The sequence below is a fragment of the Cupressus sempervirens genome, chromosome 5 (assembly GCF_028749045.1).
Source record: "Cupressus sempervirens isolate cs-2001-9-10 chromosome 5, ASM2874904v1, whole genome shotgun sequence".
Taxonomy (NCBI): Eukaryota; Viridiplantae; Streptophyta; class Pinopsida; order Cupressales; family Cupressaceae; genus Cupressus; species Cupressus sempervirens.
The window spans coordinates 942,915,743-942,930,655 of record NC_143122.1 but is presented as its reverse complement, the minus strand read 5'-3'; positions in this window follow the sequence as shown (position 1 = coordinate 942,930,655).

The window sequence follows — 14,913 nt, the reverse complement described above, 5'->3', positions numbered from 1 at the left end:
TAAGTGATTTTATGTGATTTTGGGTTTTTGGGCTTTATATCTTATTGAATTGAATTTCTAGTAGCTTTGCCTTAGGTGAATTCTCATTACGAGGAATGACCTATTTTCATTTAGGTCGATTCAGAGTCTAGCTAGTTTAACTAGCTATTTGCCCTAATTGACTATTCACTCGAAGAGTGAATAAGTATTGAAAAAGGGATTTTTTTCTCACTTTTCAATTTTTCAATTTAGAAATTAGAGAGCTTTTCTAAAATCCTCTTCTTGAAGGATTACATTTTTGTTCATTCTGAGAGCTGTGAGTATGGCATTTTCACAAGATTAGTCTCATTGGATCCAGTTTGGGGAGACCTTGCTTTTCCATCACTTTTGACAGTATCGACGGGTTATTTATTTTATTAGTTTGATTTTAGTTTTTTCCCCTTTTCATGTCAGGCAGGGCTTTCCAATTTTCTTGTTTCTACTTCATTTTAGCTTCTATTTTTGGTAGCAGTTTCTTAGGAGGTTGAGAACTAGTGCTTTCCTCTATTTATGTTTGTTGGATTTGCCCAGTTGAGCAAGTATGAACATTGTCCTAGTTTTTGGAATGGGAGTTTGGGGTTTCACACCGTTATCCTAGCCATTTTTGCATACAATGTTTGAACCCAAATATAATTTAATTTTCAAGGTTTTTGTACCCAAAGGTCAAATGAGTTTTAGTTTTAAAGTTTTTTAGTTTTTGAGGTTTTCACCTCATTTTGCATGCCACCTTGCTTTCTCGAGTTTTCTTGGCATGAATTTGGTCGTGGACTTAGATTATCCATTTGGATGTTAGTCAAACCTTTATTGCACTTTTATGTTGCATAGGGATACATGTCACATCCATCCTCTCGAGTCTATTTCTGATTGAGTGACTTTCTATTTTGTATTCTCATCCAATCCTTTTGTTATGATTCTCATGATGGTGGTGCGCCACACATGAGTATGTGTGTACACATTTATTGGGTGACTTGTGAGGCCTGGTATTCCATGGTTCTTTTAGAAGTTACAATCATTGGGGTTGGGTTGGAATTTTCATGCCTAAGGGCACTCATCATTGGATGAGCGTGGGTAAGGTAGGATAACATATGAGGGTGCTTCTATCTCACAGCCTAGTGATCATGGTGCCATAGGTTTGTAGAGGGAGCTTTAATTAAATGATAACTAAAGAAAATACTGGGTGGTAATAAAAGTTAAGATAATAAAAAATGTTATGTATTTGAGCCTTCCATTGAGGGAGTTGAATTTGCATGATCCAAACTTAGGCTTTTTGATGCCAAATGACTCTCCATGATGTTAGCCCCTACTTAGTAGCCCATTGAGTGTTTGACTAGGACTTGTATTTTATGCATCATCTATGTCTTGGTTTTAGTCATCATATTGCTTGGCATGTGTTAGCCATGGATATTATCTCCATCAACATGGTGGGAGTTGGCCTATGGGATCCATGTGGTTGGGAGGTGTAGCTACCTATACCACTGCTAGGGAGCAGTATACAGAGATGGTCTCTTGTCCTAGTGCGACCATTGCTAGATATTTTCACTTGGTCCTTCATGTTCTGGAGTATGCTTTCATTGGTATACTTGTATATCATGTTTAGATGGTGTCATTAATTGAGACATTTCCTTATTATGATGATTAGCATATGATAGATGCTGTTATATGTATTTGTAGGATTATCTTATGCTTATGTTGTAGAATGTTTTAATAGTGACATCCTTATATAATAGTACTGGTAGGTTGGGATGTTATGTGTAGGGTATGTCTAGGGCCCACAATGGTCTTATGATGCTATTATGGTTGGGAGGAACTACATACTTAGTTTGGTTGTACTATTCATTATGATGTTATTTCTATTTATTGCGATATTGATTTAGTATACTATGATGTTTCCTTTAGTACTTTTCCTTCACTACTTTTTAGATGGTTAGCTATTATTTTTGTGTTTCAATATTGTGTTTGAGTGTTTACGCCTCAAAATGTGGATTCGGTACTCTTCGTTGTGGAGGAAATTTATTCCTTAGTTTTTTACCTTTTGTTTTTTTGCTTGCTATCTTGGGATCTCATGCAAAATCATACTTTCTCATGTGGTGTGTTAGGTTTCCTCACGTAGCCTTTGGCACTTTCTCACATGAAACCCAACACTAGTTTTGGGTGTCTTGGCTCTTTGGCCAAGCACTTTCTCACATTGTATGGTGTACATCCTCATATAGAAGGTACTTCCTTGTGTGGCATGTTGCACATCTTCGCATGAAAATTTGTTAGAATGTGGTCTTCATGCATAAAATAGGGGGCATCTCTACTAGTTTTTGGTGATTCTAGTACCCTTTGGGTTTACTTAATTTTCCATGCCTTAACAGATCTTAGATTCTTTGTGTTGTTGTCATTTTGGGTTCCCATTTTCTATTTTGTGTGTGTCAGTTTGGGTAGTGGCATTTGAAGATTTGTTATTGCTAGGATGGTAGTTAAGTCTTTCATTGCAATCTATGTGACTCGAGTATGATGTTGTCATGTGCACTCATACTTGCTTAAATTTGTTTATCTTGGCTTGTTTTTCATCCTTGTTCCAAGAATCTTCAGGTGGGGCATTACAGTAATTGAGTTTGATGAATTACTTTAATAAATTCTAGGATAAATAAATATAAAATGATAGTGTATTAATTTCCACATGTGGAATATATCATGTGATGTTTTGGCATGTGATTAGGGACACCCTTGGCTTATTGGCTACTCGTGCAGGGAGATGACATTATGAGACTAGTACCTTTCATCTTCCGATAGGGGAGATGAGCATGACACTAGAGGATGTATACATGATCCTTAGACTCTTGATCAATGGAGAGTTAGTGCAATATGATCAATGGGGTGGATTAGAGGAGTGTTGGGAGGTGTTTGGAGATGAGGAGCTAGAGGATTATGAGATCACTTGGGAGTTCATGGTGGAGACCTATGAGCCATTACCTACAGTACTAGAAGGGATGATAGTTGGTCAAATTAGCCTTGATAGGAGATCCAAAGGATTCTCTATGGGATGGGGACCAACATTACAATGGATATTGGAGGAGGGTACCCAATTTTCTTGGGGAGTATTTGTATTAGCAGGTACATCATTGTTAGAAGGGGTTTTATTGTTACATGTGTGGGTGTGGAAGTTGTTCTCACAAAAGTTTTCACCCTTGTCCAAAGTTTTTACCTAAGGGAAACCTTATGAAACATGGAAACAACCTCCTAGCTATGGGACTTGAACTATGAGGTTGAGTCTCTAAATAAGGCTAGCTTCCTTTACTATTAGGGTACACTTAACTACACTTGGAAGGAAAAGGGAGAAGGAATGCATAGAAATTAGATCTACCTATTCTAACCTAAGGGATGATGGACCAAAATAGAGTGTTTGAACTAATATCTTCCCATACATGTAGACTTGAACTAAGATAACATCAAAGATATACAGATATAGACATTGTTTTAATCTAAAAATCACATGCAGATCAAACAACCCAAATAAATGACACAAGGAAGAAGAGAATTCACTTATATATCATTCATAGGCCAAAGGAGATACTATCATGTAAGATTGTAGATATCCACAATACACTAATTGGAGTCAAATAGGTCTTTCACAATACATAAATGGCTGAAGGAGATAAGGTAGAATGTCATATAGTTCAAAGGAAAAGGGGATTTACAGTAGCATGTCAGAGAAATAGAGAGGGTTCGACCTTAACAAAATTTACAAAAATTGCCTTTATAGTTTAGGCATAACTGAGATGTTTTCTATCCTAAACCAACCTCAACCACTAATACTTAAGGTTTCAGAGAATAATCATATAGATCTAGGGAAAATCTAATCTTGGCATAGATTTAGATGCAAGAAAATCTAATATTTTCTAACGGTGATCCTTAATCTAATGGTGAGTAAAACACATTGAAGGAACTAGCCCAAACCTTGTACAGTCATCACCCTAGCCAATTAGAAACCAACAAAATAACAATGTGTTCTAACAACTACTTAGTTGTTTTGACATGGAAGGGGGTCCATCGAGTTGTCGCTATGTTGCATGAAAGAAAGTTCTCGTAGCTTTGCATAGTGACAAAGTGATGACAATAGATCTATTTGCATTAGTTGGTAGATAAAACATGGGCCCACAAGGAGATATTAGTCATAAATTGATTCAGAATTAAGGTATAACCTAAGGTCATAATAAATATTAATTTTACATGCCTTAATGTTTGACTATTCAAATATTCGAATGAATGTTAGACATTTTGCCAAATATGAAACATGAATTTTGGTGAGATGGCAAAATAGTCTAACAGGAGTATATAATGGTTTCACATCCCATATATATGAGATTCAAAGGTGTAGGGAAACCTTATGAAAATTTATATTCATCGATCTAGTCTCAGTTGAGGTTGGTGTTGGCAATATGAACCATCAATTAGATAAGGTAAGTTATATGGTTATCATTTATGGCAACATATTTGTTTTGTAGTTTAGCCATGTTTATTTGTGAAGGAAATTTGTCTAAGTATTAGACAACATTATAGCAGCATGATAGATTTATTGATAGTAGAATATTCTCTTGCATAATTAACCAAAGATGCATGACATCATGCTGATGATGTATACTAGTGTATGTGTGTTTGTACGACCAACCGAGTTTGAGTTATGAAGGAATTAGTGATGTAGTGATGTTATAGCATAGAATAGAGCATATCAATATAAATTGTTAAATGAATTGATTAATTATTTTAATTATTATTTCTTGGTGAGCCAACTCTAAGGATGTTATGTGAGCTAACTAAAGGAAGAGTTTACCAATATGTTTGGTATAAGTAAAGAACTTCATTTACGAATTTAGTGTATAGTAATATGATGATGATGTGTAACCTATAATTGCAAAATTGATATGATCTTGTGAAATGCAAGTAACAAGTGAATGTGATGTTATGAGTTGTGATACAAAGCAATACTATGTGAGATATGATGCAAATTGATATGTGCGTAGTCATTCTTTAAATGAAGAATTGATAGATAGAGGATTTACGAAGTACAAAAAATAATCCAGTGTTGTATGTATATCTATTCTCTTGAAAAACTTATTGTATGGTTGTATATTAGGGCAGGGGGCTCTTCTTATACACATTTATGATCTACCAACTCTTAATAGAGTTGAAGCAACTCCTAATAGGGTTGAGGCTTCTAACAAGGCCTAGTTTCCTAATAGGGATTTGAGACACTATACATGCTTCATAAGCTCCTAACAAGATCAATATCCTTAACTAGATACTTTATATAGTGAATCATCTTGTGGGTTCCATCCCCATTGGGGTTTTCCCTTGGCTAGGGTTTTCCTAGTTAATAAAATATAGTGTTATGAGTTCTCCTCTTATATGGTTATTTATTTTTTTATGTGCTATTGGTTCTCTCTTTTATGCATGTGAAAAACTAATTAATAAAAGTTAGTTATGAGCAAAAAGATTGAAAATACTAATTCACACACCCCCCCCCCCCCAGTATTACATATTTCTAACAATTGGTATCAGAATCTAGTTATTCAAAAGAGGCTTAACAGCTTGAATAAGATCCCTATGGATATGGAACACTTGAAGAAGAATCTTGAAGAAGCTCTTAAACAGATTAGTCTACTTACAGATGAAAGAGATGGTCTTAAAGACAGGTACAAGGATGCAAAAGCCTACATTAGTGAATTAAAGAACAAGATAGATGATCTGAAGCAAAAAGGACCTAATAAGAAAACTAGTGATGATGATATTGAAGATTTGAAGAAAGAAAATGAGATCCTAAAATATGAGTTAAAGATAGTTGAACTTAAGCTAAGTCTTAAGAAAAATGGAGGAAAGAATGACTCTAAAATTAAAGCTAAAAATGTAGATCTAAGATCCTAGTTAAGCAAGGTAACATCTAAATTGGAATCTATCAAGTTAGAGCATGCAGAATTAGAGAAATACAACACTATTGTGAAAGGTGAGTTGGTACAAACCAAATAGCAACTTGAGAAATTATATACCTAAAGTGGAAAGATTAAAGAAAAAATATGTGCACAAAGACCCAATTATGAAAATACTAGACTTGGATTCTTTCTTGGAAAATCCGCCAAAAAATCTATTGAGAGAAGAGAACTTGATACTCCTAAAGTCAATAAGGATTGATACATCTAAAGATAGAAAGAATGTTACTCAGTCTAAGAAAGTTAAAGAATTTGATCAAGATATAGATAGCAAAATAAAGGAATCTCATGCCTGGTGTGATGAACTTGAACACACTAAAGATGATTGCAAAGGTAAGTCTTTCAAACCTATCTCAAAATTTTATTGTCATAATTGTCATGGATATGATCAATATGCAGTAGATTGTAAGAAACCTAAATTTGATAGTAATAATGCAAATAATAGGATATATAGGAACACTAACCATGCAGGAAATAGAAGAAGCTCTTACAGCAATGAAAGTGCAAAAAGAAGACAATTTTTTTGTTATAGATGCAACAATCTTGGACACATTACAAGGAATTGCAAAGCACTTGATGACCAGTAGAGTGAACAAAGAAGAAATGTACCTGTATGTTAGCTATGTAATAAATTTGGACACCCAAAAATATTTTGTAGAATGGACAGAAGAGACCTAAAAGAATCATAATTACAAAAGGAACAATAGAAGAAATGATGTTAGTTTGAAGGAAGAAATGAAGGAGCAGACAAAAGAACTCAAGGAAACATTTGTAAAGGCAAAGGAACCTGAAAGCTATCATACAGCTCTAGAAGATGTACCTAACAAGAAAATGAAGTCACTTATTATCTATGACTCATCCTACTAGGATTAAGCATTCTCAGTGAAATAGAGCATTAGTTATTGATAACTAATGTTAGAAAGAGTATCAAAGGTTGCGCAGTTAACAGTATGATCTAGACATTAAAAAAAGTCTACAGTGAAGTGTGCAGTGCTTAATATGATCAGGATAAGGATATAAAAGAGAAAAATAACCTTTCTATTATATAGAGACAATATATTGAACTAGTGGTAGATAAGCATTTAATGTGAAGTATAGATTGTGAAAGATTTAAAGGATTCAAATTGATTTGCATACATCATTTGTTTGTGTGATATCTAAGTGCGAGATTGAAGCAAGATTTGAAGAGTTAAAGAAGTCTACAAACATGTGAAGTCACAAAAAACCCTAATACGTATAGCTAAGGTATTTTAAAAATTTTTTGAGCATAATTTTTCAAAAATGGAAAGACAAGAAGTTTTTAATGTGAGCAGTAGACCTAGATACAATTTCAAGAAACACCCATTTGTTTCATTGCTTGATGACTCTCTTGGAGCATTTTTGCAAGTTTTAAAAAATGTTCTTCACATCAAGGATATAAGAGGTTATATCCATTGCAAAATTGAAAGCATAGGTTATATAGAGATTCATAAGGAGCTACAGAAAATGTGTAAAAACAATTTGTCATGCTGAAACCTAAATATGGATATCTAGAGCAACTTAACCTAGTTAAGCATATGTTCTACACAAACTTCAATAATCATGAATGGACACAGATAATTCTAAGTAGAGTACATGATGATCTTTTATTGCTAGGAGATTCTATCATATGTATTGATAATGACCTAATTCATAAGGTCATAGGTCTAAGTAATGAAGGAAGTAATCTAGTGAACATTAAGAATGTGCACAAGATAGTTGAGACAAATCTCAACACATGTTTCAATAGTAGAAACATGAAAGTAAACAACATTTAAGATGATGGGGTAAGATTGATTTGCAAAATTTTGGGATAAAATTCAATCATGGATCTAGGATAGATTCAATCCCTATAGGATTTCTTCATGTAGCCTTCTTGGCAGTAAAAGGTGAAGATGTTAATTTATGTGACATTATCTAAACACAACTGTTGGATAATATATCAAGAATCAAGAAGTCTAGAAGTGAAGTCTTTAGGTTTGAATCCCTACTAACACACATATTCTTCTACGCATCTAAGAAGTTCCCTAGAATCATGAATTGGGATAGAAGTGAATGCGCAATGTGGATAATCACTCGTGCACATAGAACAAGACCTAAAGTAATCAAAGACAGTGATGTTGATAGAGTACTGAAGTCTTTCCAAGTAGAAATGAAGAAAAGGTATAGGATACCTATTGTGCTACAAGAAAAATAAAAGGATGAATTGTGCTTTATGGTTGAAACAAGTTTCACTTGTATGGAAGCTGTAGTTCCTTGAGTCAAGTTTATTGAACCTATGGGTTATGAAATGAGTGAGGAATTGATTGAAGGGTATGCTTAAATAATCCTTCACTCAGAAGTTGATTTTGAATGTCCTAGATGGGGGACATATTCTAAGAAAATGAGAGAATTCAAAAAAAGTTAGGTAATAAAGGACTCCAAGAAGAAGGTGGAAAAGGTGATTGATTCTATTTTGAAAGAATCGGGAATGACAAGAAAAGAATTTGATGAAGTGAAAAAGATAGCCAAGGAAATGAAGGCTAGTGGTCAATCTGAGCTATTGACCTCTACACCCATTACAGTGGCAAGACCTATTGAAGAGGTCATAGTTGCCCAGACAAGTGCGCAAGTACCTAACTTGCCATATGTAGTAGTTGTGCAGCAGCAACCACCAAGGAATCTAGGAAAGACTAAGGAAGCACAAGCAACCAAGAAGTCTACAAGACTTGAAATGACCAGAACCCCTCCTAAGAAGAGAGTCAAATAGACAACAAGTGGTCCAAGCAAGAAGAGAAGAACCTTGCAGATTAGTTCTTTTGAATCTAAAGAGAAACTAGTGATAGACTAGTAGAGCCAGCTAATCAAGAAGCAAAGACCTCAGTGTCATGCCCTAAATTTAACAAGACAACACACAACCAAATTTTTTTTTTTTGTTTGCTCAAGGTAAATTAGTTTACATTTCATCATCATATGAAATGATCCTTACAAATCCTATAATCAAATCGTTCATTTAATACATAATTATAAGGAGATCACTCTAATTGTCCACAAGTTCCTTCATGCTACTTTGCTAGCTACCATATTAATTATTATCAGTCTTACCACAAGTTTAACATCACTAGCTTAACTACAACCCTAACAATGACATCAATCATAATCTACCCCTAATGTTTGTCAATAGAAAACACACTCCAACACACCGATATCATGGAAGCAGGTTAAATTGAGTGAATGATATAATAGCTTCATTTCTTCCCACAAGATGACCCAGTGTTATCAATTTATCATCTCCCTACAACTTAGACATATAAACCCTATCATATTTATCTTTCTACATTATACTTTTCTAACATTGAAACTAAATTTGATGGATATCAATTGTCAGTAACAACACTATATTTAAAATGTAACATTAAATAATATATGTCTAAATATTAATTGATCCCATATTGATGGCACACTAATTCAGTTCTACTAACTAGACTATAAGGTTAATTATCAGCTATGCTTTATTGTTCTTTTTTAATGTTGTTTAGTTACACCAAATTTGGAGGGGTTCTTGAATGTCATTATTACCATAAGTTTCTAATTGCTTTTGTACCATTGACTTGACTATATGTTGTTTTACTATTTTTATTATTATTATTATTTCTATATTCTCTAAGATATTCCTTTCAAATGTACTAGTCATACATTCAGTTTTTTATTTACTATTAATATGTACGACTCTTTATATAATTTATTTATCATTATTATAATCTCCATACTATACTATAAAACTCAAAACATACTTTGTAGGATATCACCTTAAGCAATACTAATTCCCTATGGCTATCTTGTGCACGAGGTAATTTTCTTAATACAAATTTAAAGATAAATAAGAAAAATTATTTTAAAATTTACTTAATAATGTGTTTTTCTTCAATTAAATAATCAATAAATAGCTAATTTAATTCAACCATGTTATTGATTTAACATCTTAAATCCTAATTTTGTTTACCTTCATTTTATCTCCTCACACTAACCCTTGGTTTCTTACAATGACAGAATTAACCCATTCAATTGAAACAAAAATGACAAATTAATTATTAACTTGCATTAATGAAAAAGAAGAAAATAATAATAATAATAATAATAATAATACAATATGGTCTAATATCTACTTACACCTCTTTCTAAACATTTTACTAATAATTCATTCTATCCTCATGACATGTAACACAATACTAACTAAACCTAGTACTACCCTTTTTAAATTATTTAGATCAAATACATTTACTTAAGAAACTTTCCTACTAACTATCACCTAATAAAAAAACATGCTAAACCAGGCGTCAACTCTCATGATTTTTCAAAAGTAAGTAAAGTAAGTAAGTGGGTTTTATAGTCCATGACACTATGCCATAGTTTTTGGGTTTACATATGGTGACAGTGATATAGGACTACCTTGTACTCTTTTTCAAGAGGTGCTTGGCACTACAAACGAGGCATACATACCCTACCCCCTAGTGGGATTTGAACTTGTGACCTCTCTTTCAAGAGTACAAGTTCTCCACCACTAGGCCAACTCAAGTTGAGACCCTACATTTAACATGCCTTAATCTTACCTAATTCCCATATACCTTTCTCCACCTAAGACCCCACTATTTCCAAACATTAATTCTACATTTTTCAATATTCAAACTTACCTTTTTCTTAAACCTAGCGCTAGCCCAAGTGTCACGTCCCCAAAAGCCTCCTTTCCATGTAACCTAGGGTCTAGGGAGGTGTACTCCTCCGAGGTGAAGTCGCCTAGGGAGGTGGAGCTGACATGGTTCAGACCACATTAAACCCAACCTCCTTGCCCAACACCAATGTGGATGTTGCAAACTTTATCATTTCTTTACTCCATTTCTTTGCACCTTGTCCTCTAGCGCCTAGGGTTCTTGAAAGATGGGTTTGACTTTATGTTAGTGGGCTGCCCCTTATGCAAGATTTAATCACGTGTTTTCCTAAGGAAAATAGGCACTTGGATTGCTTGGTTCACATATTTTAAAATTTTTAAATTTATATGTTCCCTAGGGTAATACATAGTATTAAGGAAAAAGGTGCTTGGATGCTTATGTAATATTGTCATATTTTTTATAAAAAAATTATATATGTATTAATTTGAGAAGGATGTGACAAGGTCACATGACTCATATGAGTCTCTGACCTTTATTTGCTTATAGGCCCAAACTTTATTATTAGAGTGAAGCTCTATCCTAATGTCTTAAATTTTTTTATCATTATATGTATAGTATTTCCAAGCGTATATTCCTTTTTGAATATTTTATTCCTCTATATTATGGGAAGAGATTTATCTTCTCCCCATACATTTTCTAGAGAGGAAATATGCACCTACAACATGTTTCCTCATAGACTTGGACTATGTATTTTTCCTTTAGATTTTTTTTTGTTCTAGCATTATCCAAATAATTTTCTCTATGCAACCAAGTTATTTTGAATCTTGGCTTGACTATAGTATGATGTTATTTTGATACTCCAATGTACATTCAAATGAAATGAATCTATTGGAAAACACTCAAATATTTACTCAACACATGAATTCTCTTTTACAACAAGGTCAAATATGATCTAATTTTTATACACATGCAAAATTATCTTTTAAAACAAGGTCAAATATGATCTAATGCTTATACACATGCAAAAATCCATCAAATAGAATAACTTTCTTCCATTAAATTGAATGCAAAACATATAAGATATTAACGTCAACCATTCATGCATTAAATTAATTCAGCTATATCAAGAATACAACCACTACAAAATATTCATACTAAGTGGATTTTAACAAGTGTTTCTTTACATGACCGTCATCAAATTACATAATGTAAAAACTCACAATAAATTTTTTCTAACAAGCAACTTATAAAATTTCCTTTACACATCTTCAACTAAATACAATGATGAGGATATCCTTCTTTACATCACAATGAAATGAACATGGAGACTTGTCATTCTGTCACATTTACAAAGACATTGAGAGAGTTTGTATCTCCACACACACTTAGTTTTTTTTTCTTCCACGTTGCCAAAGAAAAAAACCCTAACATCTTCCAAGATATCATCTTCAAAAGAAGAAACCCGCAACACAACACAAAACTGGAACCATGGAGGCTCACCTCCCATCCTAGGCTTCTATGAAGCCACCCACCAAGTAGGGGAAACAAGACCCAAGAATATTTACACACACACATCTCTTACTATTAGAAGAACACAACACAAAACACAAAACAACTCCCATCCCAAGGTATTTCACAAAGGTTCACCAATGGAACCTTGAACATAGGATGAAGGTGTGCTTTCAAGGAGGTTTTCCATATCATATCATATCATATCTACCATAAACTACTTTCATGCCCTTTTGGGGCTTCATAGTCATGCCCTTTTGGGGCTTCATAAACATACTCCACCACACACTACCAACAAATTTAGCTTGCTTCAATCCCATACTTCATTTACTTCCTTTCTTCACCATTTTTCCCTTATTACCCCCAAGGCAGAATATGAATGAAAATGGCATACAATGGAGCCCATACTCCAAGGTCCTCAATCATGCAAGCTCAACTATTCCCTTCACCTTGGACTTATCTTCCCTTTCCACAAGGGTGAGTGAAGCCCTCAAACCCATGATCACATTCACATTCCAATCCAAATAAGAAAACAAAACCAAGAAATCTTCAAGAACACATCACATTTTCACAATTCCACAATGCAATATCAAAATCCATAATGCAACAAGATCACAACACATTCTCACAATATCAAAACACAATATTAAAATCCATAATGCAAGACTCCCACTACCATGCATACTCCATTGACACATTCCTCAACTTGCAGATCTACTTTACAATACTCAAGAATGAAAATGAAGCATAGTTTGAAACACCAACCTTGGTCCAATCTAGGGTAATGATAGTTTTAGTAGAGCTCCCTTTTTCCCTTCTAACATCTAACTATCTATAAACTTAGAGAGTGGGTGGACAACCCACTAGTTTGACCAAGACCCCTTAATAAAGCCTTCCCACTAACTATTTTAGCAAAAACACTAATCCACTTCCTCTTACAAACTTGTCTCCTATAAATTTTCTATTTTTGACTAAGTGGGAACATGGGGGAAGACACATATGACAACTCCAAATTCAAATTGATGGAAGAAAGCATGGGTAAAGGGGCTCCCTAGGCTATCTAGCTCACATGATCAAAATTAGGTTCCTAACTTGATATACTATCATATGGCTTACTTATTTTAATATAAAGGACACCTTGGGACCACCTAATGACACCTCAAAACCCTAGTCAAGTCCAAATTCGAATTTCTTATGATTGAGACCCATCCTTCCCTTATCAGGTGGGTTTAATTACTTATTAATAGGGTAATTAGTTTTACGGTAAATTACCACCATGTTCCAACCTAAAATGACATGTCAATCACAAAATTCACAAGTGTCAAGTGATACATAAAAACACATTCACCTTACCATGACATACTCCTAATGCATCTTTATGATTAAACATCTCTACAAGCAAGCAACCTTACATTTAAGAAGAAAAATACTTTCACAATGAGGCTTTGAATCTTTTGAAGATCCGCCTTGGTTAAACTGTGTTCACATAGGTTTGGAACTTGTTTCCCCCCAAAATTTCCATGGTTCCACTTCCTACACATTCAACTTGAGCATTAGTAGTCCAAGGATGTTATATAAATAAATATCATAAATGTATATAATTTCAAATGTTACATAATCTTATTAACATAATCTAAATAAATTTCCTTTCCTAATCATTTCAAATAAATTATTCAAAATGTAAAAATATCAAGATCTACATATCACCAACCATCAAAATCAAATCAACATCTATCTACGTATCACATTAAATCATCATGATCAAGTTAACATTTATCAGCATACTTCATTACATCATAAACCATCATAATCGAACTAACATTTATCCACATACCGAATTAAATCATTATTAACAAATGAACATTTATCTACATTTAAATCATAAGCCATTGTAATCAAATTAACACTTGTCTACATATCCCATTAGTCATAGATCATCAAAAGCATCATATCATAATCTAATCTTATCTCTATGTGCTCAACCATTCCATTTACAAATATCAAGTTCATAGTGCATATCATAGAAGCATAACACTACTTAAGTGTTAGAATCAACAGATAAAGTAAGCCATTGTCCTACTAGATCTTGAATAATGTCAAATAGCCAAATATCAAATATCAAATATCAGATGTGGTAACATACCTCCCACATAAACATTGAATCACAAGCACTTCTGTAATTCAACCTCTATCAAAGAAATTGAAAAGATCTAGTTCATGAACAAAATTATTAATTATATCATTTAGTCCTTAATGTGCAGACATATATGTGGATCATCAAAGTGAAAATTTTAAAATAACATAACCCTATAGTCTTGAGAGTATATCAAAATATCAAATTAAAGGTATCATAATGTAATTATGTCTTCTACACTATGACGAATCAGGTGAGGCCTCACATTCAGCCAGATGAAAAGTATGGAAACCCAAGGTAGAGAATCTCAACATGCAAATTATTAATGATGACAATTTTGTGCAATTAAATAAATACTATGATTTATACAATAAGATGGATAGAAGATAGCTAGAGAATGTTGTAGTTAGAAATATGATTCTTAAAGATAGAAGGTCTGATAGTATAAGAGGATAGATACCTAAAGACTTGTATAATAGATTGAGAAATAGGAAAAGTAGAGAAATAGAGGAAGATAAGAAAATAAGAATCAATATGGTGAAAAAGCTATGCATTGTAAATAATGAGGAAGAGATAATAGAAATTCTAAAAGGTATAGCACCTCTATTGAGAAAAAAAA